This window comes from Rhinolophus sinicus, chromosome 3 (assembly GCF_057876585.1).
Source record: "Rhinolophus sinicus isolate RSI-liver-muscle chromosome 3, RSI-T2T, whole genome shotgun sequence".
NCBI lineage: Eukaryota > Metazoa > Chordata > Mammalia > Chiroptera > Rhinolophidae > Rhinolophus > Rhinolophus sinicus.
The window spans coordinates 193543504-193569126 of record NC_142503.1 but is presented as its reverse complement, the minus strand read 5'-3'; the positions used below and the strand labels follow the sequence as shown (position 1 = coordinate 193569126).

Genomic DNA, 25623 nt, shown 5'->3' with positions numbered 1-25623 from the left:
ATAGGGACTACAGCTTTTGTCCTGTGTCAGGTACTGTTCTGAGTGCTGTATCTTCTGTATTTTATTTAATCCTGTCCATGCCCCTGTGAAGTTGCTATTATTGTTGCCATTGTGCAGAAGGTGAAAGGATATGTCCATTTAAGTATGGTTAAATCTTAGACTCCAAGTCCAGTGCTCTTTCTACACTGCCACACCACCTCCCTTAATAACGACCAGCCAGGAGGTCTGGGTTCGAATGTCTGCCAGGTCACCAGCCGACAGTGGCACCTTTGAGCTGTTTCCTCATTTCCAACATGGATTATAATTTCCTGCCACTCGTGACAATTACATGGGGTTTACGTAAATGATTTATCACAGTAAATATATCAACACATTAAAAATAATCAGAAGCATATAAACAAACTATGTATTGAAGACTTTCAACAATAATAATGGCCTCCATTCAGTTCACAAATATTAAAAGGTACTGTTCTAGGTGCTGGGGGTACAGCCTCTGCCCGCCTGGAGTTTTATGTTCTGTTGCAGGAGACAACCAGTCACCAAAGAGACAGGCTGTAATTTCAGACAGTGTTAAGCACTAAGGTGAAAACCAAGTCTGCTGAGGTGATAGAGGGGATTGCGGATTATTTGGGTTGTTTTACAATGTGGTCTAAGGTCTGTGTGACGAGGGGATTAAATGTCATCTCAAGTAAGCCTCCAGAGCAGGGATGGGCAGACTATAGCCGGTGGGCCAATCTGGTCCACTGCCTGTTTTGTCAATAAAGTTTTATTGGAACACAGCCGTGACTATTTATTTGCGTATTATCTATTGTTGCTTTCCCCCTGTAATGGCAGCGTTGAGTGGTTGCAATAGAGACTGTAGGACCCATAACACTGAAAATATTTACTATCTGGTCTTTCACAGAAAAAGTTTGTGGACCCCTGTCTAAAGTTTAGAGTGTAAACCAGAAATGGAGGCTGGTGCTAATCAGGGATAGAGCCAAGATTTACACCCATTTGCCTGATGCCTCATCTCCTTTCACAGTGTTAGTCTCCTTGGTAAGGGGTGTGAGGGGTGGGATATAAGGCTGGATATGGAAGCCCAATACATGTAATATGGCACCTGATGTCTGGGAGCTGCTCTTTTGGTGATGTAGTCTGCTTGTGCAAGAAACAGTTTCTGAACAATAGAAAATGGGATGTTAAGAAATGCTCAATGATGTGACATTGTCTAGGAGACGAAGAGGGAAGACAGCCGCAACCCCAGAAGGCTTCCTGGAGGAGGTGAGAGTTGCAGGTGGGTTAGTATTTGGCTAGCAAGGAGGCCCCCTCAATCACATGACAGAGGAGCCTGCCTGACTGTCACACCGCATCATTTCTGTATACCAGTTAGCTCCCTCCATCCAATACTCGCCAAGTACCTACTGAATGCCAGGCCCTGTGCTGAGTTGGGTCACAAACATGAATAGAGCAGTGTCCATCCTCAGGCACGTGAATTAGGCTGATCCAATACTAAATGACCAGTGCTGAGGTGGAAGGTGGGAGACCCCATGACATGCTGTGGTTGGGCAGAGGAAGGGTCTTAGGCTTTTGGCAGGGGATCATTGGAGGCACGTGGTTTGAGGCACCTGGTGATGACAGGGGGGAGTGGGAAGAGGGAACAGCTTGAGCCAAGGCTTAAAGGTGGGAAGGCAGTGTGTGAAAAAGAACCGCCAGTGACGGGGTTTGGCTGGGCAGAGACTGGAAGGATTGAAGGCAGGAACTTGGTGGGTATGTGCAGTCTGGCACTGTGCATGGCTCAGTTCACGGTTTTAAAACCAGCCTACAAAGCAGGTTTCCCTCCCTGCCACGGAGGATAGCCACGGAGGTGACCAGCGTCCTGCTAACACAACATTCACGTCCACTGTCAACCACAGGCCTTTCTGGCCAAGAGAGGCCTGCAGGGCCATATCTTGTCAGCATCTGCTTGGCGTCTTCTCCATCTGCTATTACAGGAGGAGAGAAAAACGTCTCACTCAGAACCTTCTGCAGAGAAGATTTTTTTTTTTTTTTAATTTGGAATGGGTTTTAAAATACAGTGATTTGTGGCTGGTAGTCGAGTTCATCAAAGTGATTTTTCCAGATGCTGTATTTCTTGGGCCGCTGACACATCAAGGCTCCCCCTACCCCCCCCACCCCCCCCCACCCCATGTTCTAAGTTTCTCTCCAGCCTTAAGCACCAATCCTTCCTCACAAAACTGGCCAAGGCATGCGTGCAATATCTTACAGCTTATAGAACCTGTCCCTAAAATAAACATGGCATGTGGCATGGCAAGGATTGTTCTTTCCATTTTACAGCGGATCAAGCTGCTTTCCTACGATCACATAGTCACAGGGGAAAAGCAGAAGTCTTCCAAGCCCTGCAACTTTCCATTGGTATCCGGCTTTGTCTGCGCTCAGGAGTATAACTGCTCTTCCGGGTATGACAGCATGTTTGTTTCAGCATCAGGTGAGGCCCAAACTCATACTCTTCCTGGGAACCAAATTCTCCAAATGCCACGTCCTCCAGGCAGTCTTCCTGGCTCACTCCAGCCTTTCTTAGGCCTCAGTGACTCTGGCCTGATCTCGTGGGGATTCTAAGAGTTTGTAATGATGTTTGGACATGCTTAGAACTCCTACAAGCCCTACTGCCATGATGTCCCCCTGCCAAATTAAGTCACACCTCATGTCTGCCAGTGACCATGAGCTTCTAAGACTTCAAGAAAGCAGAGCTGCTCCCAATACCTGTTGCCACCACCCTCCCCACCTCTGTACTGATTTCCATGGCATTCTCATAGAATCTCGCTCCTTTCATAATCCCTTGACAGAGGGGTTGTCTCTACTCAAGAACTCTGGCAAAAGGTAAACCTGGAGGAATTATATTAACTCAGTGGCATGGATTTATTTTTAAGCTGTTTTGTCTCATAGGATGGGACACAGGTCAGTTTTGATAATGAAGGCAGTGAGTGTTTGTAAAGCCCGTGGCAGTCTATGAGTGATTTTTGCATGCAACTTGTCACTGTGTCCCCACTACCTCCCTTTGGGGCAAGTGTCACATGTGGGGGGTTGTGTGGCCCTCAAGGCTACAGGCTCTGAGTGAGAACAGTGAGGGGCAGGCAGGGGTCCATGAGCTGGGTCCCCTGTGAGCCTCTAGCATTGGAAGGCCGTGGTGGGGCCTGTGGTAGGCTGGAAGTAGTGGTCTCTCGGCCCTCCCTCTGCTCTTGCTGAGAAGGCTGACCTTTCTTCTGGAAAAGGCAGCCCAAGAACAGCTACTTAATTCTGCTTGCCTCTGCCGAGCTCTCCAGGCCCAGGGGAAGGGCTCTTGTGGGCGGGTAGAAGCCAAACAAACCCTTCTCTGAGCTCAGCAGTGGGGAGGTGGGACTGCCTCTGAGCAGGATTTCCCTCCACCTGTCCAGCCGCTTTTCCAGGGGCCTTTGAGGGCAACTCTGGCCTGAGATACAGGACTGGGCACCGGGTGAGGGAGGTCAAGAGCATAACCTCTGATGTGTCCTGCAACCTGCGTCCTGGCAGGTCAGCTCCACTCCCCCCTCTTCATCCCTTTCATTGCTGATTATTACAAAGTTAGGCTTCACATTCAGACTGAGGACGGGGTGGGGAGGCAGGAGAGAGAACTGGATTAGCTGTCAGAAGTCGGGCCTCTACCACTTCCTGACTGGTGACCTTTGGCAGCCCTGTGCAACTTCTGGGCCTCAGTTTCCCCATCTGTTAGGGAGAGTCTTTAGTCCTGCCTTGTCTACCTGCCTGGGATGTTGAGAGGCTCACACAGTCTGATGGATGTGAACATGCTGTGACAGTCTTAGAATCATATGTTGGTGTCCCCTCAGCATGAAGACTGGAATATACCAGGCAGTGTCCCTTTCAGCTTTGACGTTCTTTACCTCTGTTTTCTGGCCTCTCCGACATTTAGGTTGCTTCATGGAAGTACCTGTTTTTCACTGGCCTAGTCATTGGTCTAACCAGAGACGTATGGCCTCTGCCATGTGTTTTGTGGCTCCCTTACTGGGTGGGGCACGAATGCTAAAGAATTTGGATTGTTGATGAATGATTGGGCTCATGCAATATGACCAGGTGTTTGGGTCACCAGGGAACCTACAGGCATTTTGATCCCCCTGCCCAGACCCATGAATGTTCACCGAGATAAAATCCTATTGCTACGAACCCCAGAGAACTACCACTTCCTTGGCTGTGCTGGGGTTTATTACCTCAACTTCAGTTGTGGTCGTTAAGCACTGGGTTGGGGTTCACAGAGTGTTTTGCCACTGTTCCCTGGAGGTCTGATTCAACATCGCACTGGCGGAGCTGGACAAGCTCTGGTCTCATTCCAGCACTGCTAGGTGTGAGCTTTGTGACCTTGGGCGAGTCTCCTAACCTTTCTGAGCTCCACATTCCTCCTCTGCAAAGAGAGAATGGATGTAACTCACTGACCCCAGTGCCTACAAGGAACAAATCTTCAGGAAATGGCAGCTGTTGTCGTTAGGAACTTTGTATTATGATGTTATTTGCGCCTTACGATTTTTTTTGTTCATTAATCTAAGATTAGGGGTTGAACTACAGAGGAGGGGATGAGAAGGTGTATCAGTTTCTTGTGGGCTCTGTAACAAGTTACCATATACTTGGCAACTTAAAACAAGAGAAATATATTCTCTCACAGTTCTGGAGGCGAGAAGTTCAAAGTCAAGGTGTTGGAAGGGCCCTGCTCCCTCTGAAGGCCCCAGGGGACACTCTGTGGCTTGTGGCTTCCAGCTTCCCATAGCTCCAGGCGTCTGGCTGTGGCTGTATCGACCCGATCTCGGTCTCCACTTTCCCATGACCATCTTCCCTGTGTCAGATCTCCTGCTTCTCTCTTGTAGGGACACTTGTCATAGGATTCAGGGCCCACCCTAAGTCCAGGATGATCTCATCTCGACATCCTTGATGTCATCTGCAAAGGTCCTTTTCCCAAATAAGGTCACATCATAGGTTCCTGGTGTTAGGATGTGGCCTATATTTTGGGGGGCCACCACTGTACCCATGCCAGGAGGTAAGGAAAAGGGAGGAATTGCTGTGACCCCATGTCTCAGCAGAGTAGGAAATGCTTCTCTTGCTTACCCTTCTAAGAAGGTCTGTGCAGACGTCCCCCATGGCACTCCCATGCGGTCAGGCCGAGGTGACCTCCATGTACCCATGATGCTCTGAGGCCTGAGTGCCGTCCCTTGGCACCCAAGGGGTAGGCTGCAAGTGCCAGGGAGATGAAAACCCTGGAAAGAGCAAATGACACACAGGACTGGAGACCTCTTGTTTTCGTCCTCTCTGGCTGCCATAACAGAATGCCTTGGATGAGGTGGCTTCAAGAACAGAACTTTATTTTTTCACAGTTCTGGAAGTGCATGCTCAAGGTGCCAACACGTTTGGTTTCTTGACTTGCAGAGGGCCACCTCATCTTCTTGTCCTCACATAGCCTTTCCTCTGCGCACACACTCCTAGTATCTCTTCCTCTGCTTACAGGAACCCTAATCCTATTAGAACAGGGCCCCACCCATATGACCTCACTTAACCTTCATTACCTCCTTAACGGCCTTCTCTCCAAATACACTGGGGAGTAGGGCTTCAACATACACATTTGGAGGGGACACAGTGCACTCCAGAGACACCCCCTTTGATTAGCTTCACCAAGGGAACCAACGTTTTGACAGATCTGGCCAACCAGATGCTGCACTTCTTAAGTCATACATGATTTTTCCCAGTTTTATTAACACTGTCCATCAGAGTTTCAGCCATCTACAGAGATCCGTAAGAATGCTGCGAGTAACAGCTACCACACATTGAGCACTGAATGCCATGCAGGCACAGTGTGGACATTTGTACACTACGTGTCCAGGCTTCACTTCAGCCTCACCCTATAAGTAGGGACAATCATTTGTTCCATTTGATTGATGAGGGGCCTGAGGCTCAGAGAGGGGGAGATCTCCCAGCGAGGCAGTGTGAGGGAGGCGCCCTGAAACCACTTCTATCTGACTGGAGGCTGTGTTTCTACCCCCTACCCTCCTTTCTTATCTCTGTTGGTTCAGAGGAGAACGTTTGAACACCCAGCTCGGGACGGCCACCATCCTTTTGTTCCCAAACAGCACTGCTCTTTCCCATTCATCAACTTCTGTCTCTCTTTGGAAGGTTACAAGCCTGGCCAGATAAACTGTTGTGTTCTTTTTAATAATCCAAAAGCCAGCCCCGTGGGGATGTCACTGGCACATGCAGCCTTCTCACTGCCTGCGATTACATTCAGCACTTGGGGGAAAAACCTTCCCCACACATAGCAACGGTTTCCAGGCAGAGCGGAGCCGAGGGCTTCCAAGTAGAGGGGTCATTTGGATACAGACCAGCATCTTCACAGGATGGAGGTGACCGCCAGCCAGCCAGCCACGAAAGGTGGGTGTGTCTCTTTGCAGGGAAGGGTGTTTGACCTCAAGGCTGCTCATTCTTTCCACTGCATGGGGTGTTCGCGTCATTGCCCCTGGAAATCTGGACGCATTTGCCTTGTACGAAGACCGGCTTGTTTTCAGAGCAAAGGTGAAGGGGACTGAGCGTGCAGTGGCCTCTTGCACACACTCGTCCCCAGAAGCCTCCAGAATGATAGCGTACTCTCTGGTTTGCTCTTGTTTTTGTTCGGATCCTCACTGGAAATGAGCAATTTTCAATAATCTCGATCCCATTCAATTGCGTCGTTGAGGCTGTCTCTATTTTTACTGTCCTGCGGGGTTGGTCTGCATTTGGTCCAAATTATGTGACTGCCGACAGACGGCAGTAAAAGTGCTTTAGCAGGATGGGGTGGTGGGAATAGCTGTCGTCTGCGGATGGAGAGCCAGGCAGCTTGGCTCTGCTTCCCAAGGCCCCTAGAGCCTGGTGACACGGGCGAGCCGTTTACTCTCTCAGAGACATGGTTGCCTCCGGTATAAAACAGAGCTAATAACTCATGCCCCTTTGTTCTCTCTGGCGCAAATTACGGCAAGCTTGGAAGCATGAAAGCAACTTTTTTTCCCTTTTCCGTCAGAGAGGGAGAGATGAGTGAACTCTTCAAATGAATTGGATGTGAAATGGCAGAATATGACGTTGATAACAGTCCATATTTTTGCCTCCATCTAAGTATTCTTTTTATAGACCCATGATAGAGCATCTGGGAGGTGCAATGCAAGCTATGTGAAACTGGTCTGCGTGCTTGGAAAAAAGACACCCACCCTGGAATGACGGCAAGTACGAGTGACTCATTTTCCCAGTGATTGCTTGTGATAATGGGTGAGGTAGAACGAGGAATGTTCTGGATGGAGGCTCAGGGAGGAAGAGGTGTGGGACACGTCCGGGGTCTCACTATAACTGGCCGCATCTGTGAGGGGAGGACCAGCGGAGCCCAGAGTCCAGGGCAGAGGTGTCCCAGGATACCTGGTGCACTGGGAGAAGGGGCTGAGCACATCTCTTCTCATTCCCGAGAAGAGCTCCAAAGCCTCAGGTCAAGAGGGTAAGGTGAGGCTGGGGTGGGGACCTAGGCCTGCAGTCCAGGGCCAAGCTGACCAGAACAACTTTGGGAATTGGGCATGGTGTGCCCTGGGGTGAGTGGTTCAGGATGGCGCTGTGAGCGAGGTGAGGGGTGCCGGCCATGAGGGCAGACTTGCAGGATGGAAGATTCCAGGCTGGGAGATACTGAGGCAGCACACGGTGGAGCCTGTATCCAGGTCCACATAGGACTCTACCCTGGGGGCCGTGTGAACGAGGAGTCCTTGGGAACAGAGCTGCTTTTAGCGAACACTAGGACGAAGGTCAATTACGAAACGTGATCACTTCCTTTCTTGACCTCCAGGGCTGCCTATCTCTGCCCCCATCACCTCGCTCTCAGGACCCGACAATGTGCCCTCCCTTTCTTTGTCCTGTTTGAATTGTCCTCCTTTCCCTTACTTTAGTCCTTCATTTCCTTTTTTCCCCTTCCGTTCTCCAACACCTTTGTCCTTTGCTAGCAGCTGGGATACAAAGACAAGAAGGGCAGGGCCCCAGCCAGGGTAGGAGACAGATGCTGACAAATGAATTCCCTGGAGGCAGTGACAATGAGGAGAGCCGTTGGTGCAGGGCCCAGGGGAGCACCAAGGAGGGCGCAGAGCCTGGCCCTGCTTCAGTGCTACCTGTTCTGTCACTGTCAGCATTGTTATTCTACCTGGGAAGACAAAGAGGTGGAGTCAGGAAAGACTGCAGAATTAATACAGGTTTTAATGATTCATGCCCTAAAGCCTTTTCCAAGGGGGCCACACAAAGAGTGTCCAGGTGGAGTTTAAAGAGGCTGGGGGCGGGGGAGGGGAAGAGAGGCCCTGGTAGCCTGGACGCAGAGGGACAGAATCCCAGGATGGGGCCGCAGGGCTGGATTAGTGGGGCGTTAGTGGCACTGTGCTCCTTGACAGGGATGGATCCCTGACTTTTCTTCCGCTTGGAGTGGAGTTCCCGGTGTCCTCACTGAGACAAAGGTGTCACCGGATCAGGCAGATGAGGTTGATTGTGCCTTTAATTGGTGACAGCTCCGTTCATGGCTTGGGACATGCACAGCTCTGAGGCTCCCTTAGGGAGGAACGGTTCCTAGGTTTCAAGGACAGTGAATTCTTAAAACAGAAAGTGGTGAGGGGGTTAAAATCTACATCTGCTGCTATGTCACCTCTATACCTGTCCCTGTCCCTATATCTATATCCAACTGTATCTCAGAGCCAAACACAAGTATTCATTCACCTCCACGTTTATTATTTTCTTTCTTTCTTGTAGGATTACATACATCATACATGCCTATGTAAAAATTTAAACTATTCAGAAGTGGATCTAGTAAGGGGTGAAAATCCTCTCTTCCTCTTCAATACTTTTCCCGTGTGTTTCATTAAACAATCCATCATGAACAACTCATGCACTTCTCTCTCCGTCCGCGTCCGCAGTGGGTACCGATATACCTTAGTTTATTGGCCCATTTCTTTATTGCTGCTTAGGAAGCCATTCCCGATGTTTAACTGACATAGTTAATGCCCGGAGACCACTGTGCAGGGATCCTATTCGTCCCCACCAGGGGAGGTCTGGAAGGACAGCAACTTGCAGAAGTTCTGGCCAGTCTTGCTTCTCCACACTGCAGGTGTCAGTCATGAATTTGTGCCAGGCTGAGGGGCACAATAGAAAGGCTGGGCTCTTTAGCCTTTTTTTTTTTTTTAACTGCTTGTTGGCATTTCTCCCTATTGCATGCATTGTCTGTTCATACCTGTCCCTATTTTCGATGGGACAGTGATGGTTTTCTTATTGTCAGAGCTTTGAGCAAGCCAGGGCAACTAGTCCTTCGTCCCTTATATGTATTGCAAATACTTTTCTCTCAAACTGTCATTTGTATTTCAACGTTGTCTGTGGTCTTTTGCTGTATAGAGAGTTTAATGTTTATGGAGTAAAATTTGTGAGTCTATTTCTTAATGGCTTCTGGATTATGTCTTGCTTAGAAGGGCCTGCTTTATCCCAAGATTATGATAATAGTCGTCTGTACTTTTTTCTAGTACTTTTATAGTTTGATTTATTACATTTAGGCCTTTAATCCATCTGGAATTTATTTTGGTATCTAGGGTGATGTAAGAGTTTAATTTTATGTTTTTCAAAGTGATAACCAGTTATTCTAATGCTATTTACTGTACAACCTATCACCCCCCCGACCATTGATTTGTAATGTAACATTATCTATAGTTGTCTGTAGCATCCTGTGTCTATCTATCTATCTATCTATCTATCTATCTATCTATCCATCCATCTATCATCTATCTATCATTTTTTCTGCCCCCGTGGTTGTGTTCCATTGGTTCATTTATCTGTTGCTATGTTATGTAACTATCCTAATTTTATGGTACCTCTAAATATCTGATGGGGGAAAATCTTATCCTCCTCCATTAGTTTCTTTCCCAAATTTTTAGTGGCTCATTTTGTTTTATAATTTATTTTAAAAGTCCCAGAGAAATAAATATCTGTTGGTATTTTGATTGGAGCCACACGCACCCTTTATTTGTAGAGAAGGTGCATCTTTACAATATTGAATCTCACCAGTCAGGAATATAATGTTTGTCAGTTAGCTCTTGCTGTGTAAAATACCATCCCCAAACTCAGTGGCTGTAAGCGCATCTATTTATTATTGCTCTCAAGTCCGGGAGTTGGCTGGAGACTGGCTGATCTGAGCACGGTGCTGAGTGCTCAGCATATGTCAGTTAATAATTATTATTCATTAAATATTCACTTAATATTTCATTTAACTGGATGCCAAATACATGAATTCTATTCTCTAAAAAATACTTTAAATGTGCAGTTATCCCTGTGCCCAAGGGTGAAGGTATGTGTGTGTCTGTGTATCTATGTGTCTCTGTGTATGTTTCTGTCTGTGTGTGTCTGTTTCTATGCATGTGTCTGGGGGTGGGGAAGGAGTGGGAGAGGCCAGAAGGCATGAATCTGTAAGATTTAGGTTGGGGGGACCCATACTTTAAATTCACATCTCTTGGGTGACCTTTAAGCCTGGCTGCCTCTTTTGGGATTACACCCCAAGATGTTTTTCATGTTTTCGGGTTTCTTTCCCTTTCTGGTTTTCATCTTCTCTCCTGGACCACAGAAGTCCTGCTACTGCCACTGCCAATGTCGCAGGCCGGCCTGTGCACAGGGTTCTGGTTGTTCCAGCTCCCGGATCTCAGTGACAGCGTTTTTCCCTCTGTTTATCCAGCAGTCACACCTGATTAATCTAAATCAATTTGCAAATGTCTTTATTTACATGGAAAATCCTTTGGATAAACAAAAACTTCTGTGATATAGTACACACTGGAACAAAAAATTCCCAGCTCCTTCTGTAAAACAAGTTTCCTGACACGCAGACACCCAGGCCATCCCAGACCATTTCAGTCCGGCCAAATGGGATCAGTGTACGCTTGGCCTGATGTGAGCACAGACTGAATCCTTCACAGATTTCTGTGGAACCCACTGCTTCTACCTCCAACTGTCAAGGTCCAGATAAGTCATCAGAATCAGGGCTGTGTGAGCGCCCTTTGCAGCTCACAACTCCAGGGGACCATGGTATGTGTTAGCTTCCTGGGGCCACTGTAACAAAGTGCCACAAGCTGGGTGGCTTAAAAGAACAGCAATTTATTCTGTCATAGTTCTGGAGGCCGGAAGTCCAAAATCAAGGTGTTGGCAGGGCCCTGCTCCCTTTGAAGACTCTAAGGGAAGGTTCCTCCTTGCCTCTTCCAGCTTCTGGTGGTGGTTGACAATCCTGGGTGTTCCTGGGCTTGTGGCCTTATCACCCCAGTCTCTGCCTCCGTCGTCACAAGGCTTTTTCTTCTGTGTGTGACTCTTTCTGTGTCTTCTCCTTTTCCTATAAGGACAGCAGTCATATTGGATTAGGGACCTTCTTCTTCTGGTATGACCTCATCTTCACTAATTACATCTACAATGACCCTCTTTCCAAATCGGGTCGCATTCTGAGATCCTGGGGGTTAGGACTTCAATATATCGTTTTGGGGGATACAATTCAACCCAGAACAGAAAGAGGTTTGGGGTAGGAACAGTCGGTTGTACATCCCAGCCCTGCCTTTTGCTGACCGTGAGTAAACCGCATTCTCCCTGAGACTTGATTCCTATGTCTGTATGGTGACTGTCACAGACTCTACCTGGCAGGACTGACCTGTGATCCAGTGAGATGATGCAAATTATTCATTATAGAGCAGGCCCTCCAACGCGTTCATTCTGCCTCCTTCCCTTAGACCAATGTGTGCAATAGGAATATTTCCCTTCTGAGCTGCCAATTGGAAAAGTTTGCAGTATCTGGAAGGGTGTGTGTGAAATCCATGCTAACATTTTCAGAACGTACAGCGGCACATATGTGGAACGGTAAGGAGAGGCAGTCTTTAAGTGCCGTCCTATGCTGATAGCCGTCCGCTCATCTGTGCCGGTCACCGCACAAATGTAACACGGGAGCCAACTGCATGTTTTGTGCTTCAGGAGTGGTTTGGGCTCCCAATATTTTTGCACATAGGGCTGTTATTTAAATAAAAGCTTTTTTCATTGTTGCTTTTAGATACAAGATGTGAGATGTCTCATAATTCAAATCGGGAAGCCAGACTAGTCTTGTCTCTGTGCTTCTTTGAACCTTGAGTACATTCCATAGGGTGCTAAGGTTTAAATTCACATCTCTTGGGTGACCTTTCAGGCTGGCTGTTTCTAGGTATGTGTCTGTGTGTCTCTGTGTTGAAACTGTGTCTCTGTCTCCCTATAGACTGTGAGCCCTGGGAACAGTGTGACTATGCTATTTATTTCTCTACTCAGAATCTCCCACTCATTTATTGCTGCGTAACAAACCACTCCAACATTTAGTGGTTTAAAATACCATCTTATTGTCTCTCATGGCTCTTGCAGTCGACTAGGCTCAGTTGGGTGGTTTTCATGCAGTGTCGCACATACGGGTATGACAGAATGGAGGCTGGGGCTGGGACCATCTGAAGGTGCTTACTTGCTCATGTGTCTGACTGGGAAGGCTCACATGTCTTTCTGGTCAGCTGGGGCTCCGAGGGCAGGTCAGTCTTTGTGTGGACTCTTTTCGCAATTTCTCCAGCATGATGCCGTCAGGGTAGCTGGAGTCCACAGGGTGGCTCAGAGCTTCAAAAGTGCATGTCTGCGAAGAGAGAGAGCCACGCAGAGCCTGGGCTGCCCTTTAGGAATGAGCCTCAGAAATCAAGCACAGTCACTTCCAGGAGAGTAACGAAGTCCAGCCCATTTTCAAGTGGAGGGCAATTAGACCCCACCTTTTGATGGGGGGAGCATCAAAAATTTACAGAGATGCTTTGAGACCTCCATGGGATGAACAGGGGTTTGCTGTCTTATTTATTTTGTATTAAAAATAGGTGACAAGAGTGTGTCTCAAACATGTGCATATCCAAGTGTTAGGTGTAAATTAAACTGTTGTTGAAACTCTGAAGATATTGATTCATGTTAGTGTGTTATAGTCTTGTTTTTCTTTTTCTAAAGAAAGTCAGCATCAGGCAATTAGTTAGATCTTAGCCTCTCAGGGAATCACCCACACAAAGAGTTATGTCCGGCAGCTGGCAGTTCGCTGGGTCATCTTATTATTTGCCCAATGAAAGGTCTATTTTCCTTAAAAATAATTGGAGTGTGAATCTAATATGAAATTGCTAAAACTACAAGCATAAACTTTTTAAACATCCTTATCTCAAGATTTTCCCTTTTCTTTGTCTTTATAAAAGAGGAGGCTTACTAGTGGGAGGACAGACCTCACAGAGAGCACACAGTAGGTGCTCAGTATATGTTTGCTGAATTGACTTGCTGCACAATGGCATTGGTGAATTCCAATCTGTGGATTAAATGATGGCTGGTGGTAGTAACAGCTGGTATTAGCATAACAACCAAGGCTCAAAGTTCTGCTTTACGGTAGAGCTGTGTTGAGAGCGACGGTGGTGTATTAGTCATGGTTTTACCATAGACCTCACATGTGAATGGGAACCAGTTAAACAGTCTATGCCAGTGTGTTGTCCCCAAGTCGGCTGTGGGTCTCAGGACAGCAGGGCTGGAGGATGGAAGAGAAGACGAATGCACTGTGGGGGCCTTCAAGGTCAAGTTGGAACTTGGAAGGCTAAGCTGGAACCCACCAGGAGACTGCGTCTCATGGGATCCCACGTTGGTCTTTCATTTCCTCCAACCCTTGATGCTGTAGGTGAACTGCAGAAGAGCTGGGTGTGTCCTCACAGAAGCCCCTGGCGCAGGCGGACATGAACAGATTCATGCACAGCCTGACCTAGGATTTGGGAACCGGAGGGAAGAGACAGGGCAGGAGCTGGAGAAGCCGTGGGCCTGGAGCCCCATGACAATGTGTGTGAGCTCCAGGGGAGAACGGCGTCTGCCCCTACACCAACCACGAGGGCCAGTGCAGAAGTTCAGGCCGAACAGGTAGCATCTGATTCCTGTGCCGGGGAGAAGGTAAACATGCCTCCGTTGTTGGTGCACGTGCAATCGTCAGGACCTTTTCGGAAACTAATCTGGCAAAATGTATTAAAATCACAAACACAGCCCCTGTGGCCCAGAATCCCACACCTGGGAATACTTATAAATAACAAGACTGTGTATTCAATGCTGAATAAATTGTGGATAATTTGTAATAATTCATTACCATTATAGTGATGGATAATTCTTAATACTAATTCATTGAGAATAATAAATTACACTGTATCTGGGGATCTGAAGTGATCTACATAAGGGATTGAAAGAGCAAACAAGCTGAAGTGAAGTGTGCATGGTAGGATGGTATGAACCCACGTTTTCCCAAAATATTGACAACACTTTTATATGTGTATATATACATGTATGTGTGTACTTATTATATGCTTAGAAATAATTTTACAAGCATGGGGAAAATGTGGAAAAGATAAATAGTAGGGTGTTAGCATTGCTTAAGTGGGGGGGGGGGGCGGTGGAGAGGAAGTGGCTGGAAAGCCACATAAAAGCGTAAAAGGGAAATACAAGACTAGGACAAACACAGACCTAACACCTTTTGAGGAAGATGACCTTATGTAGGCTGCTATTCAAGATTACATATGTGTGTCTATATGTAATTTATCTCTGCTAATACCCTGTGCGATGTGTATTTTGCCTGATATTAATATTGTCACTCCATCCTTTGAAGGCTTAATTTTGTATGGTAAATTATTTTCCATCCGACTTATTTTCAATCTATCTGTCTTTATAATTAAAGTACATCAGTTTTAGACAATATATAGTTGGGTCTCTTTTATGCGTTCTGATCATTCTACCTTTTAATTGGAGTGTTCAGGCTATTAAGATTTAATGTGATTATGGACATAATTGGATTTAGGCCTACCATTTTATTATTATTGCTATTATTTTATTTATTTATTTTTATTTTTTTATTTTTATTGGGGCATCTTGGGGAACAGAGTGTTTCTCCAGGACCCATCAGCTCCAAGTCGTTGTCCTTCAATCTAGTTGTGGAGGGCGCAGGTCAGCTCCAAGTCCAGTAGCAGTGTCCATCTTAGTTGTGGAGGAGAACCCTGGCAAACAGCACCTAACCCACATGACGAAGGTCGATGTCACCAATGCTGAGTCACACTGATTGATGTCAGGAATCCTGACATCATGTGATGAGCAGGGCACATTTCCATGGTACTGTATTCTTTCCGAAATTCTGTAACCCCAGTCTAACCATGAGAAAAACATCAGACAAACCCACGCTGAGGAATATTCTACAGGATACCTGGCCAGGACTCCTCAGAACTGTCAAGCTCAGGAAAACAAGGACAGTCTGAGAAACTGTCACAGACCAAAGGAGACTAAGAGGGCATAATGACTAAGTGTGATGTGGTACCTGGATTGGAAAGAGGACATTAATGGAAAAACTGGTGAACTTCAAATAAAGTCTGGAGTTTAGTTAAGAGCAATGTGCCAAGGTTGGTTTACTTGTGACAAATGTACCACATGACGCTATCATGTACGATGTCAACAACGGGGGGAAGCTGGGTGAGGGACATACGGTGCTCTCTGTACTATTGTCTCTGTCTGTTCCAGCTGCTGTTACAGAATGCCACAGACTGCATGGCTTATAAACAACAGACATGTATTTCTCACAGTTCTGGAAGCTGGAAGTCTGAGATCAGAATGCCAGCTTGATCAGTTCTTGTGAGGATATCGTCCTGGTTTGCAGAGAGCCGTTTTCTCCTTGCATCCTCACAAGGCAGGACGCATACCCTGCTCTTCAGAAGCAAGTCACTAACTCTAGCCTATCCTCAAGCTGGGGAACTAGGAGGAATTAAGGTCCACCTCCTAGAAAGGGAGTATCTACATATATAATTTGAAATGCTTTTGTAAGAAAGATTTGTTTCTTGTCCCTATTTATTTATTCATTTATCTAAGTATGGACTCATGTCTTTTTATTTTACACTTTGGGTTATAATTCAATACTATGTTATATATTTTGTTGTTCTAGCTTTGGTCATTGGGAGCTGTTCAAGGCTGGCTTCTGTGTCTATTCTACTTGTCTCTAGGTTTTATGATTGGATCTACCCTGAATTTTTCAACTTTTCAGATATATGAACCAATAAGATTCCCCTCCCCTATTTATTGCTTAAGTTGGATATCTGTCAGTTGCCAGCAAAGAGATCTGATATAATATACAGCATATATGATATATCTGATAAATAACAGATATGATATATACCAGACTCAGACATAATAGGACTATTAAAATTGTTATTTGAGGATTGTTAAAAAATATTGAAGTAAGTAGAAAAATGATCATACTCAAAATTTAGGCCAATATTGTTACTGGTCTTTAAACAAATAATTTAACTTTGAGCTTCCTAGTAGCCAATGCAAAAATAGAAATAGGATGAATTATGTAACACTTGTCCGATTAAGGGAAACATACCAATCTTCTAAGTGAGATAAAGTAATCCTTGTTTCAAATGTTGCAAATAGTATTTTCTCATGAGGATTCTTACCCATGAAAATATTAAGCAGCATAGGATTTTCTAAAGATGCCATGGCATTCCAATATAAAAGCAAAGGATGTTATTACTTCAGTGCAATTTAGTAAAGGAATTTTTGTAAGAAGTTAAGTTCTTGTGGTCTAGGAAACAGCTTTTTCATGCTTTAACCTGATACAGACTGAGAGCTTAGGCAATCAGAGGAATGGATGGGTAGTCTGTCTTAGACTATCTTTTTCAGGTATCCTTGGATACTTGAAGGATAGTAGCCAAACTATTTCTTTAAAAAATAATACACACACTGAGCACACACATGTTACTGGAAGGGTAGTGATCTATTAAGTCAGGATTCCAACTCTAGTATTTGATCTAACTGTGCAATTTCCATGATGTTAATGGATTTTGTCTATTTTCTATCTGCCCAGCACACTGCTTCTAATTTTTCCTCAGAGTGTCATGGGACTCCTTCTGAAGAAAGTGTTCCTTTACACACACTAAAGATAATAGGTTTGGAATGCAAGGGTAAGTGAGCCCACGGAAGATCCCCTCCAGATACCTGCTTCTATTCTTGTTGCTTTTTCCCCATCCTTGTAATTTCAAATTTGCTTCACCTTGGCATTCACAGGCTGAAACAGTGACTGCTGAGCATTCCATCCCTGGCCCCTCTGGATTTGCATCACAGCTCCAAACCCACATTCCATTTGCATTAAGGAGCCCACCTGACAGACAGCCGGCTGGCCCACCTCCTGACTTGGATGCCATCTCCAAAAGGCTCACCTTCCAGCGGCTGAGTGAGTTAATCCGCTTACCAAGGGTTTGGCTGCTTTTCTGACTTCCAATGGTATTTTCCTGCCACTGGCCAGCTCTCTCTTTTGTCATTGAGTTTCTGCAGTGCTGTAATTTAAAGTGGGACAGATTAGTCTAGGCGAAAGGCTCCAAGTCAAGCAGCTCCAGTAGAGCAAACGAATTCCAGTCCTCAGAGAAGCTGGTGGCTCAGAAGAAACCCCAAATAGCACCCTGAATCCAGGCCAGTGAGGAACAATTTGTCTGCAAAGCTCAGAGGCCTGAGCTAAGGTGACATGGCCAAAATGTCAACCAGCTAGCTGTATACATTGCACATCAGACTGACACCTGTATGATGGTTCACTTAATATTTTTATAAATTGTTTCATGTTTTAAAACTTAAATGCATTTGTTTAAAAATGAAACAGCCTAGGCCCAATCAGCTGATCTGTTTTCAGTAACTTCATAACAATGCAACACATTTTTTGTGATTGAATGTGTGGACCCTACTTGCCCCATGATGGCGGGATTTTCAGGTTTTCTATAAATGAAAACACTGTGATAGAGGTGTGGTTAAACCTAAAGTCTCAGAAGCCTGAAATCCAGAAATAGATGCATTCCGAAATTCATGATGGAGGAAGAGGAAACACAAAGGAAACTTTCCATCACTACGGTTAAAGGGACACAAGTGTTGCCTGCCATGCAGAGATGAAAATGATCATAGAGGAAATGACCGTAAAGATGATGTGACTACTGAAAGCACAGCAGAGGTATTCAGTTCCAGCTCCTTCTTTTTGTCTGGGGTGGGTTCTCAGCCCCAGGCCTGCTTTCTCGTTGTTCTAAAGGAGCATCTTTCTTCCAGAGGTCATTGCAAGTACTGTAAAGCCTTGAGTAAGGAAGACCTTGGGCATTGTCATTCAAGGCCGTTTAATGCCCTCTTCCATGGTCCATCTCTTTGGAAGACCCTGGGTGCTGGAAAGAGACCAGAATTTGTCCACAGGTCATATGGGGCTTCAACCCCCACTTTTCCCTTTTCAGCCGTGGGACCTTGGGCAAGTTCCTTGCGCTCTGTTTTCCATCTCTAGATACTGTGACACTTGGTCCCCTTTGAGGCCTCATCAGTGGGGACTGGAGCTCCCCGTTGACATGGCAGAGTGTGCCTTGCTCTGTGCGTACCTAGCACGTAGTGGGTGCTTAGTGGGAGGCTTTGAGTCTAAAAAGATCAGCAAGTCCTTGGTGAGACCCCAGTCTGAGTTTCAGGGGTTTGCAGAACGCAGTGTTTCACCTCGAGGTGTGCGTATTATAAAAATCACAGAAAGGAAACTTTAAAGTCTGCCCTCATCTTACTATTCTGACAGCCATTTTCATTCTCCTTCTGTTTCATCAACGCTTCCGTAATATTTTTTTATTTTGTTTTTTGGACTTAACATTATTATGTGAATATTTTCGCTTCTGCTACCCAGTCTCTTTCAAACACCACTGAGTGAAGGTACCTCGTTTCTGTACGTGTCCCCATTACCAGGCTTGTAGACTACCTTCAGCTCTTCATAGCCACGTCAAACACTCCCGTGGGCAGCAGCAGCAGCAGCCGGATCCCAGCCCTCACTCTTCAACCCAGTACTCTGCATCATTCTAGAAAACATTGTAAAGCATTTCCTGACGCACATAGTGAGTTCACATACATTCTTTTTCCTGTAAGATTGCGTCCTTGGAAAATTCCCAGAGAAGCCAAAGTGAACAAAGATAACAAACATTTGTTTTTTAAATTGTATTGGGGAATACTGGGGAAGAGTGTGTTTCTCCAGGGCCCATCAACTCCAAGTCGTCCTTCAATCTAGTTGTGGAGGGCGCAGCTCAGCTCCAAGTCCAGTCGCCCTTTTCAGTCTTTAGTTGCAGGGGGCCCAGCCCACCATCCCATGCGGGACTTGAACCTGGAACCTTGTTGTTGAGAGCTCGCGCTCTAATCAACCGAGCCATCTGGCTGCCCCAATGAACATTTTTAACAGCCCTCCAGACAATTGCCAAATTACTTTAAGGTCAACAGTCCAGCAAACATATAATGAGAGCCCACTGTGTGACGTGGTTTCTCATCTGTGGTGACAAGACAGACCCATCACAGCCATGCACGTGTCTCCATCGTACTGCAGCGAGGCCAGCACTGAGTATTATTCTGTTTATCTATTTTCCTGGTTAAATAGTACCCTCTTGTTTGTATTGGAGATCTCCTCTTAATAAGTTTTCCCTTGGATTTGATTAATTGGTTTACGTCTTAGCCGGCCATGTGGACTTTCAAAAGCACAGGTGTGTTGTAAGTCAGTTTTCCTGCCCACGCCTCAGTTTTGTCATCCATAGACCATTAACTGGAGCGCAGCTACCCTGGGAAATAGGTATTCTGGTTATTCCCATTTTAATGATGAGGAAACTGAGGCTCAATGACATAGGGTGACTTGTCCGAGGTTGCATAAGCAGTTAAATGCCAGCTCTGTCATTCTGCTGCATGGTTTATACTGAGAGACACTTGGTGAGAGAATTTTGTTGGCACACGCAGAAGTCCTGCAGAAATTAACTGGGAAGGGCCAACTCCATCTCCAGAATGGGCCATAGTGTGATTGTTTCTTTCTTTTTTTTTTTTTTTTTTTTCAGTTTTTGTGTCTACGTGGCTCCCCTGCCTTACCTCTCCAGACTACCTACTTCCTGAAGGTCTGCTTCAGATGCCTGGTGAAATACGTCAGGAGATCCCCAGCAAAGATAGATTGGTACCACTATGTGACGTGGTTGTGTCCTGGGGGCACCCCTAGCCCACCAGGTTCCTATGAGGGCCTCCCAGCTCCCGTCCTCTTCAGCCCTGGACTTGGCCACTGTCTTCACGGGGTTTGCAAATCAAAGTAGCCTTTCCACTAACTTTAATAAGGTGGCTATGGTCTCCTTCAGAGTCCAGGCGCTTCTGTTTTAAGTAAAGACCATAGCAAATCATCAGTCGTTAGAGTCTCCTCTGGTAGTTTATCAAGGACGTTTCTGCTTTGAGTAGCAACTCCTGGTTTCCAGGACTCACAGACTAGGAGAGGTGCAAGGAGCAGGGAACCCTTATATCTTAAGAACTGTGAGGTCAGAGGTGAGACAATGAGTGAAGCAGGACAGTGGGGAGGGGTGGGGCTGTGGTGGACTGAGAGCTCATGCCCCATGTGGGGGTCGCATGGATCAGCTACCCCAGACTGTTGCCATGAGTGAAATAGACCCAGTATTGCTAAACCTTTTATTTTTCAAGAGGTGCCAGAACTCCAGATTTTTAGGTGAAATCTGCCCTTTTATAAATGAGAATAGATTTGGATTCTAAGAGGGAAAAAACCGCATGAACAACATCAAACATGTCACAAACTGGCTGAGGGCAAGCAGTTTGTAAGCTTTGATCTAGTGGCACCATCTATTGTACGGATGTGGAAGCTGAGACACAGAGGGAGGGAATGTCCCTTTCCTATCAACTTTTAGGAGCCTTCAGATAGAAGAAGTTACATTATCAAAGTGTGGAATTTTGAAGTTACTAGGACACATGTTTGGATGCAATAAGACTAACTGCAAAAGTTCACATTTATGGACCACTTGCTGCATTAGGCCCTGCGTGGGGATATATCACATACGGTCATGACAGCTAAATATTTTGTCCACTTTACAGATGAGGAAACTGAGGTTCATGGGTGATAAGTTGGCATACAGGGTGGGCCAGTGTACAAAAGTGCTTGACTCTAATGCCTGTGTTTCTTTCATTACTGGTAGCTATCGTCTTCGGTAGTGAGCCTCCTGTCCCTGGGCATGTAATAGAAACATGGAAAAGGAACATTTCATTGGACCAATGGAACAGAATAGAGAGCTCAGAGACTGAGCCGTGTGTGCATATGGAGACTCAAGATACAATGAAGGTGCTCCCACAAATCAGTGGGGGAAAGAATGGATAGTCACTGGGGTTGGAAAAACTGAGCCATCAAATGGAGGCAAATAGAGCCATAGGTTCCCTAACTAGTGAGACTTAAACTCTAAAGTAAGACTTGACTATCAATAGAAGATAATATAGGAGATAATACAGGGAATCATTTTTTTGCGGGAAACTACTGTGTGTGTGTGTGTGTGTGTGTGTGTGTGTGTGTGTGTGTGTGTCTCAAAAGTACAAGCCATAAGAAAAAAAAGGATGGACTTGATTATAATATAATTCGAGATTTCTGTTCAGTGAAAGACACATTGGAGCAAGTTCACAGACAGATAAAAAACCGAGAGAAGGTGTTTGCAATGTTCGAAATGGACAAGGGCCCAATATGGAAACTATCCCAAGGAATCCCTGCAAAACAAGGAGAAATAGGAACTGCAAGGGAAAACTGGGTAAGAGAGATGAAGAGGCAATTCATGGAGGAGGAAACCCCAAAAGGCTACCAAGCGAATGAAGAGGTGTCTCCAACTCAGCAGCACACAGAGAAATGCAAATTAAAACAGCAATGAGATATCACTTATACCTATTGGGCTGGCAAAACAAAAGAAGGCAGGATAATGCGAAACGTTGGCGGGGATGCGGGGATATAGAAAAAACCTTGCGCTTGGCTGGTGGGAACGTTTAGAGGGATGCAGCCATCCTAGAGAGTCACCTGGTTATGGGGTGTATATGTACACCCCACAACCCAGAATTCCACCTGGGATATTATTTCTCAAAGACATTCTCACACATCTCCCCATAAGGTGACACATACAGGCTGTTCATCATAGGGTTGCAAGTTGGGCATTGAATGCAGGGCACTCAGAGGTAGCCCTAGGTGCTTGTCCTGGCGGAATGGGTGCATAAAGTGTGGTGGACAAACACTGCGGAATACTTACTCCGCAGGAGTTAGCTGTGTAATGCTAGATCTTTGAAAACATAGTGCTGAGTAAAAGAGTAAGAAGCAGGAGACCCGTGACCCATTACTGCTTATGTAAATTCAATACTTTCGCACAGATACAATGCACAAAGTCACAGGCACTGGAATGATTGCCCATGGGAGAGGGGGATGGGTAGGGGCTGAGAATAAAAGGGAAGAAGTAAGTAAATGAACCAAGATAGATAGATGCCTTGAATGGACCTAGAGTGAGAGTGAGCCATGAAACGAGGGGTGTGATGAACTCAACCAATGTCTTTCCCCAAAGCGAAAAATACATATTTTCAAAGAAAATAAAGCCCTCTGCCCTTATGCTGCTGGGGAATGGCCAGGTTCCCCAGCCCACATATCATTTAGAAGCCTGCCTTTCTCCATCCCAGCTGAAGGTCTGATCCTGATTTTGGGTCTTCCTTCTGTAGCTCCTTCCAACATCACGGCTATTGTGCTGAATTTTCCTGGCCTCGCATGTCATGCAGAAAATAAAGCGGGTGTCTGCCCAGGGAGGGTGGGTGTACCGTCATGAACAAGCCCGGGAAATTCAGAATGATGTAATGGCTATGGGCCTTCTGGGTGCAAATGAAAAAAGTCCTCACCTCACATCCCAGCCAACATTTGCAGACCGTAAATAGGAACATTTGAGGTGAAAAATAGGGAATCGCTGTGTAGCCGCCATGGAAATCTCTGGCCTGGGAGACATTTGGAAGAATGGGGTAGAACAAAGGACGGTAAGACATACTTGTACCGGCATTTTTTATCCCCCCTCTCGATTGAGGGCCTCTGGATTTTGTGTGCTGCAGTGCAAACTGCTGAACCTGGAAGGTAGAATGATGGTGATCATAATAGCAACTGCTACGTAATTACTTATTACCCACCATTTATTTATTACACACTTTGTGCCAAGTACCAGGAGGGGACCACTGCAGAGGTTGTCGCTAATTCTCGTGGTTCCCCCTTTGTGGGGAAGGAGTTTGGATCCCAATTTGACCTGAGAGACAGAGAAAGCAGATACTCGAATGCTTTAAAGACCCTCCAGACTCTCCCTTCCCTGGGCTGTCTATTCTCTGTGGAGACAGCAATGGAAGGAGGCCTGGCTCGAATTCTCAGAGCACAATGCTGTGTGTCCTTGGACAGGGCACTCAGCCTGTCTGAGCCACAGATTTCTCACCTATCAGAAGGGCAGAGGGTCCCTGCCCTTCCCCCTTAACCAGGCTGTGATGAGGGTCACCAAAGGGGCGAGAACAATGTGTTCTTTGAAAAAGGGAAGCTGTTGATCATTTATTTAGGGACTTTGTGGTATCAGATGGGTTAAACTCCAAAGTTTCATTAATTTTAAGTTACTTCCCCCTACCCTTTTGTTTCCTATGCCCCTCCTCCCTTACCTGTGACATGGGACCATTTCACTAGCACGTATACATTATTTATAGTTATTATTATAACAACTACCATTATTTCAATATGCAAAAAAATGTGCATGCACTATTGGGCACCTCATATGCATTATCTAAATATTCTGTGTGTGTTTGTGTGTGTGTGTACAGGAGACAGAGAGCCTGGTGTGAGAATGTTGGGGACAAGCAGGAACAGAGGTCGCAGTAACTGAGCGGTGACAGATTTGCAAAGGGTTCCCACTCATTCGTGACTCTGATCCAGTGTTCTTTCCTCCATCTGGGTTGCCTCTGTCCTTCCCCTGGTGTCACCAATGTAGCTGTTGGCCAAGTGGGAGTCAATAGAGCACGGCTTTTGGTTCAGGAGAGACCTGGGTTTGAGTGCTGGCTCTGCTGATGACCAGCTGTGAGACCCTGGGCAAGTGACAAAACTATCAGATGAGGTTGGTATTGCCCCCCAAGGGCTCCTGTGAGAACCACAGGAAATCGTGTTTGCAAATACCTGTGTACAGTAAGCACTCAATGAATGCGAACTGCCTCCTTTTGATGTGAAACCTTGTGTATTTCCCTGTCCAGCAGGGTCATTCGTTGGTCATTTAGAGAGAAAGAGAGGGGCAACAGAGAATAAAAACAATTTAGACCCTGTGACGGTTAATTTAATGTGTCAACTTGGCTGGACCACAGTTCCCAGACATTTGGATGTTGCTGTGAAGGTGTTTGTTTTTGGATGAAATTGGAGTATAAATTGTTGGACTTTGAGTAAAGCAGATTACCCTTCCTAATGTGGGTGGGCCCCACCCAATCAGTTGAAGAACAAAGGGTGACCTCCCCCAGTAGGAAGGAATTCTACTAGCAGATGGACTCAAACTGCAACTCTCTCCAGCTCTCCAGCCCGCCAGCCTACTCTGCAGATTTTCGACTCATCAGCTTCCATAATTGCATGAGCAAATTCCTTACAATAACTCTCTCCTACCCACCTCCCCAACACTACCCTGTTGGTTCTGTTTCTCTGGAGAACCTTGACTAACACAGACCCCCCCCCCCAACTCAGAACTCTGTGTTACCCGACACCTCTCTTAGAAGAGTCATCCTGGAAACTGATCCGATCCGGGGGCAGGTTTGCCTGGACACCTTAGCAGGCAGGTGAAGGGCTCAGCATCAGTACCTCTGAGCTGCTTTGCTGAGCAACAAGCTCTGTTTCATGATAATGAGAAGCTGACCACGAGGCAGGAGGCATCATGGGACTTCCCCAATTTGTCTGAATAATGAAGTGTTGCCCATTGCCTGCATAGCTGACTATGAACAAAATATGTGTTCCGTGCTCTATCCACCATTTGGAGAAAAAAAGAAAAAACACATTTGGATTTTTTATGAATGCTCTAATGAAAGTGTGTGCTATGTTCATCGACTTCTTCCCTACCCCAAAGTCTTGCTAATTACCAAAAGTTTATGTTCTTCCAGTGTTGCATTACAGTTGCTGTGGGAGCTCCCACATTCAGTTTCCAGGCTTTAATATTCTGGACTTTTCCTTCATAAGAGGTTTCTCAGCCTAGGCGCTATTGACATTTGGGGCCGAATAGTTCTGTGTTTTGGGGGGTTTTATGCACTGTAGGACATTTAACAGGCTCCCTGGCCTTTACCCAGGACCACTTACCCATCAGCCACAGTAGACCCAGTGCCTAAGGCTCATGATTCTTTTATGGGCTTACAAAAACGTTTTAATTTTAATTTAACTTTAAAATCGATGTGCAGAAAATGTGCATGCGCTAGATAAAAAAGAATATAATAATAAAGAACATATAATAATGAAACCAGCTGGGATTATATTCCTCTTCATACCAACTAAGTTTTAAAATATAATTTAATTTTTTTGTTTGTTTGTTTTTTACAGAAGAAGGGACTCGTGACGGTAAAAGTGTGTAGGGCCCACAAAAGCCATAGTATATAGCTCCGCCTCTGCCCACTAGATGCCATTAGCATTCCTCTCCAAAATTGTGACAACCCAAAATGTCTCTAGACATTGCCAGGTGACTCCCAGGG

General features: G+C 45.8%; 1 long non-coding RNA gene across 2 annotated transcripts; it reads left to right on the top strand.

The window, feature by feature from the left end:
- Positions 1–2216: 2216 nt before the first annotated feature.
- On the top strand, positions 2217–25371 carry LOC148758711 (uncharacterized). 2 transcript variants are annotated; one of them, XR_016020936.1, is made up of 5 exons: positions 2217–6420; positions 7150–7248; positions 16949–17045; positions 17149–17314; positions 19950–25371. It is a non-coding gene; the product is annotated as an uncharacterized LOC148758711 (long non-coding RNA). The 2 variants fall into 2 exon arrangements; XR_016020935.1 differs by having other exon boundaries at positions 2217–7248.
- Positions 25372–25623: the final 252 nt, after the last annotated feature.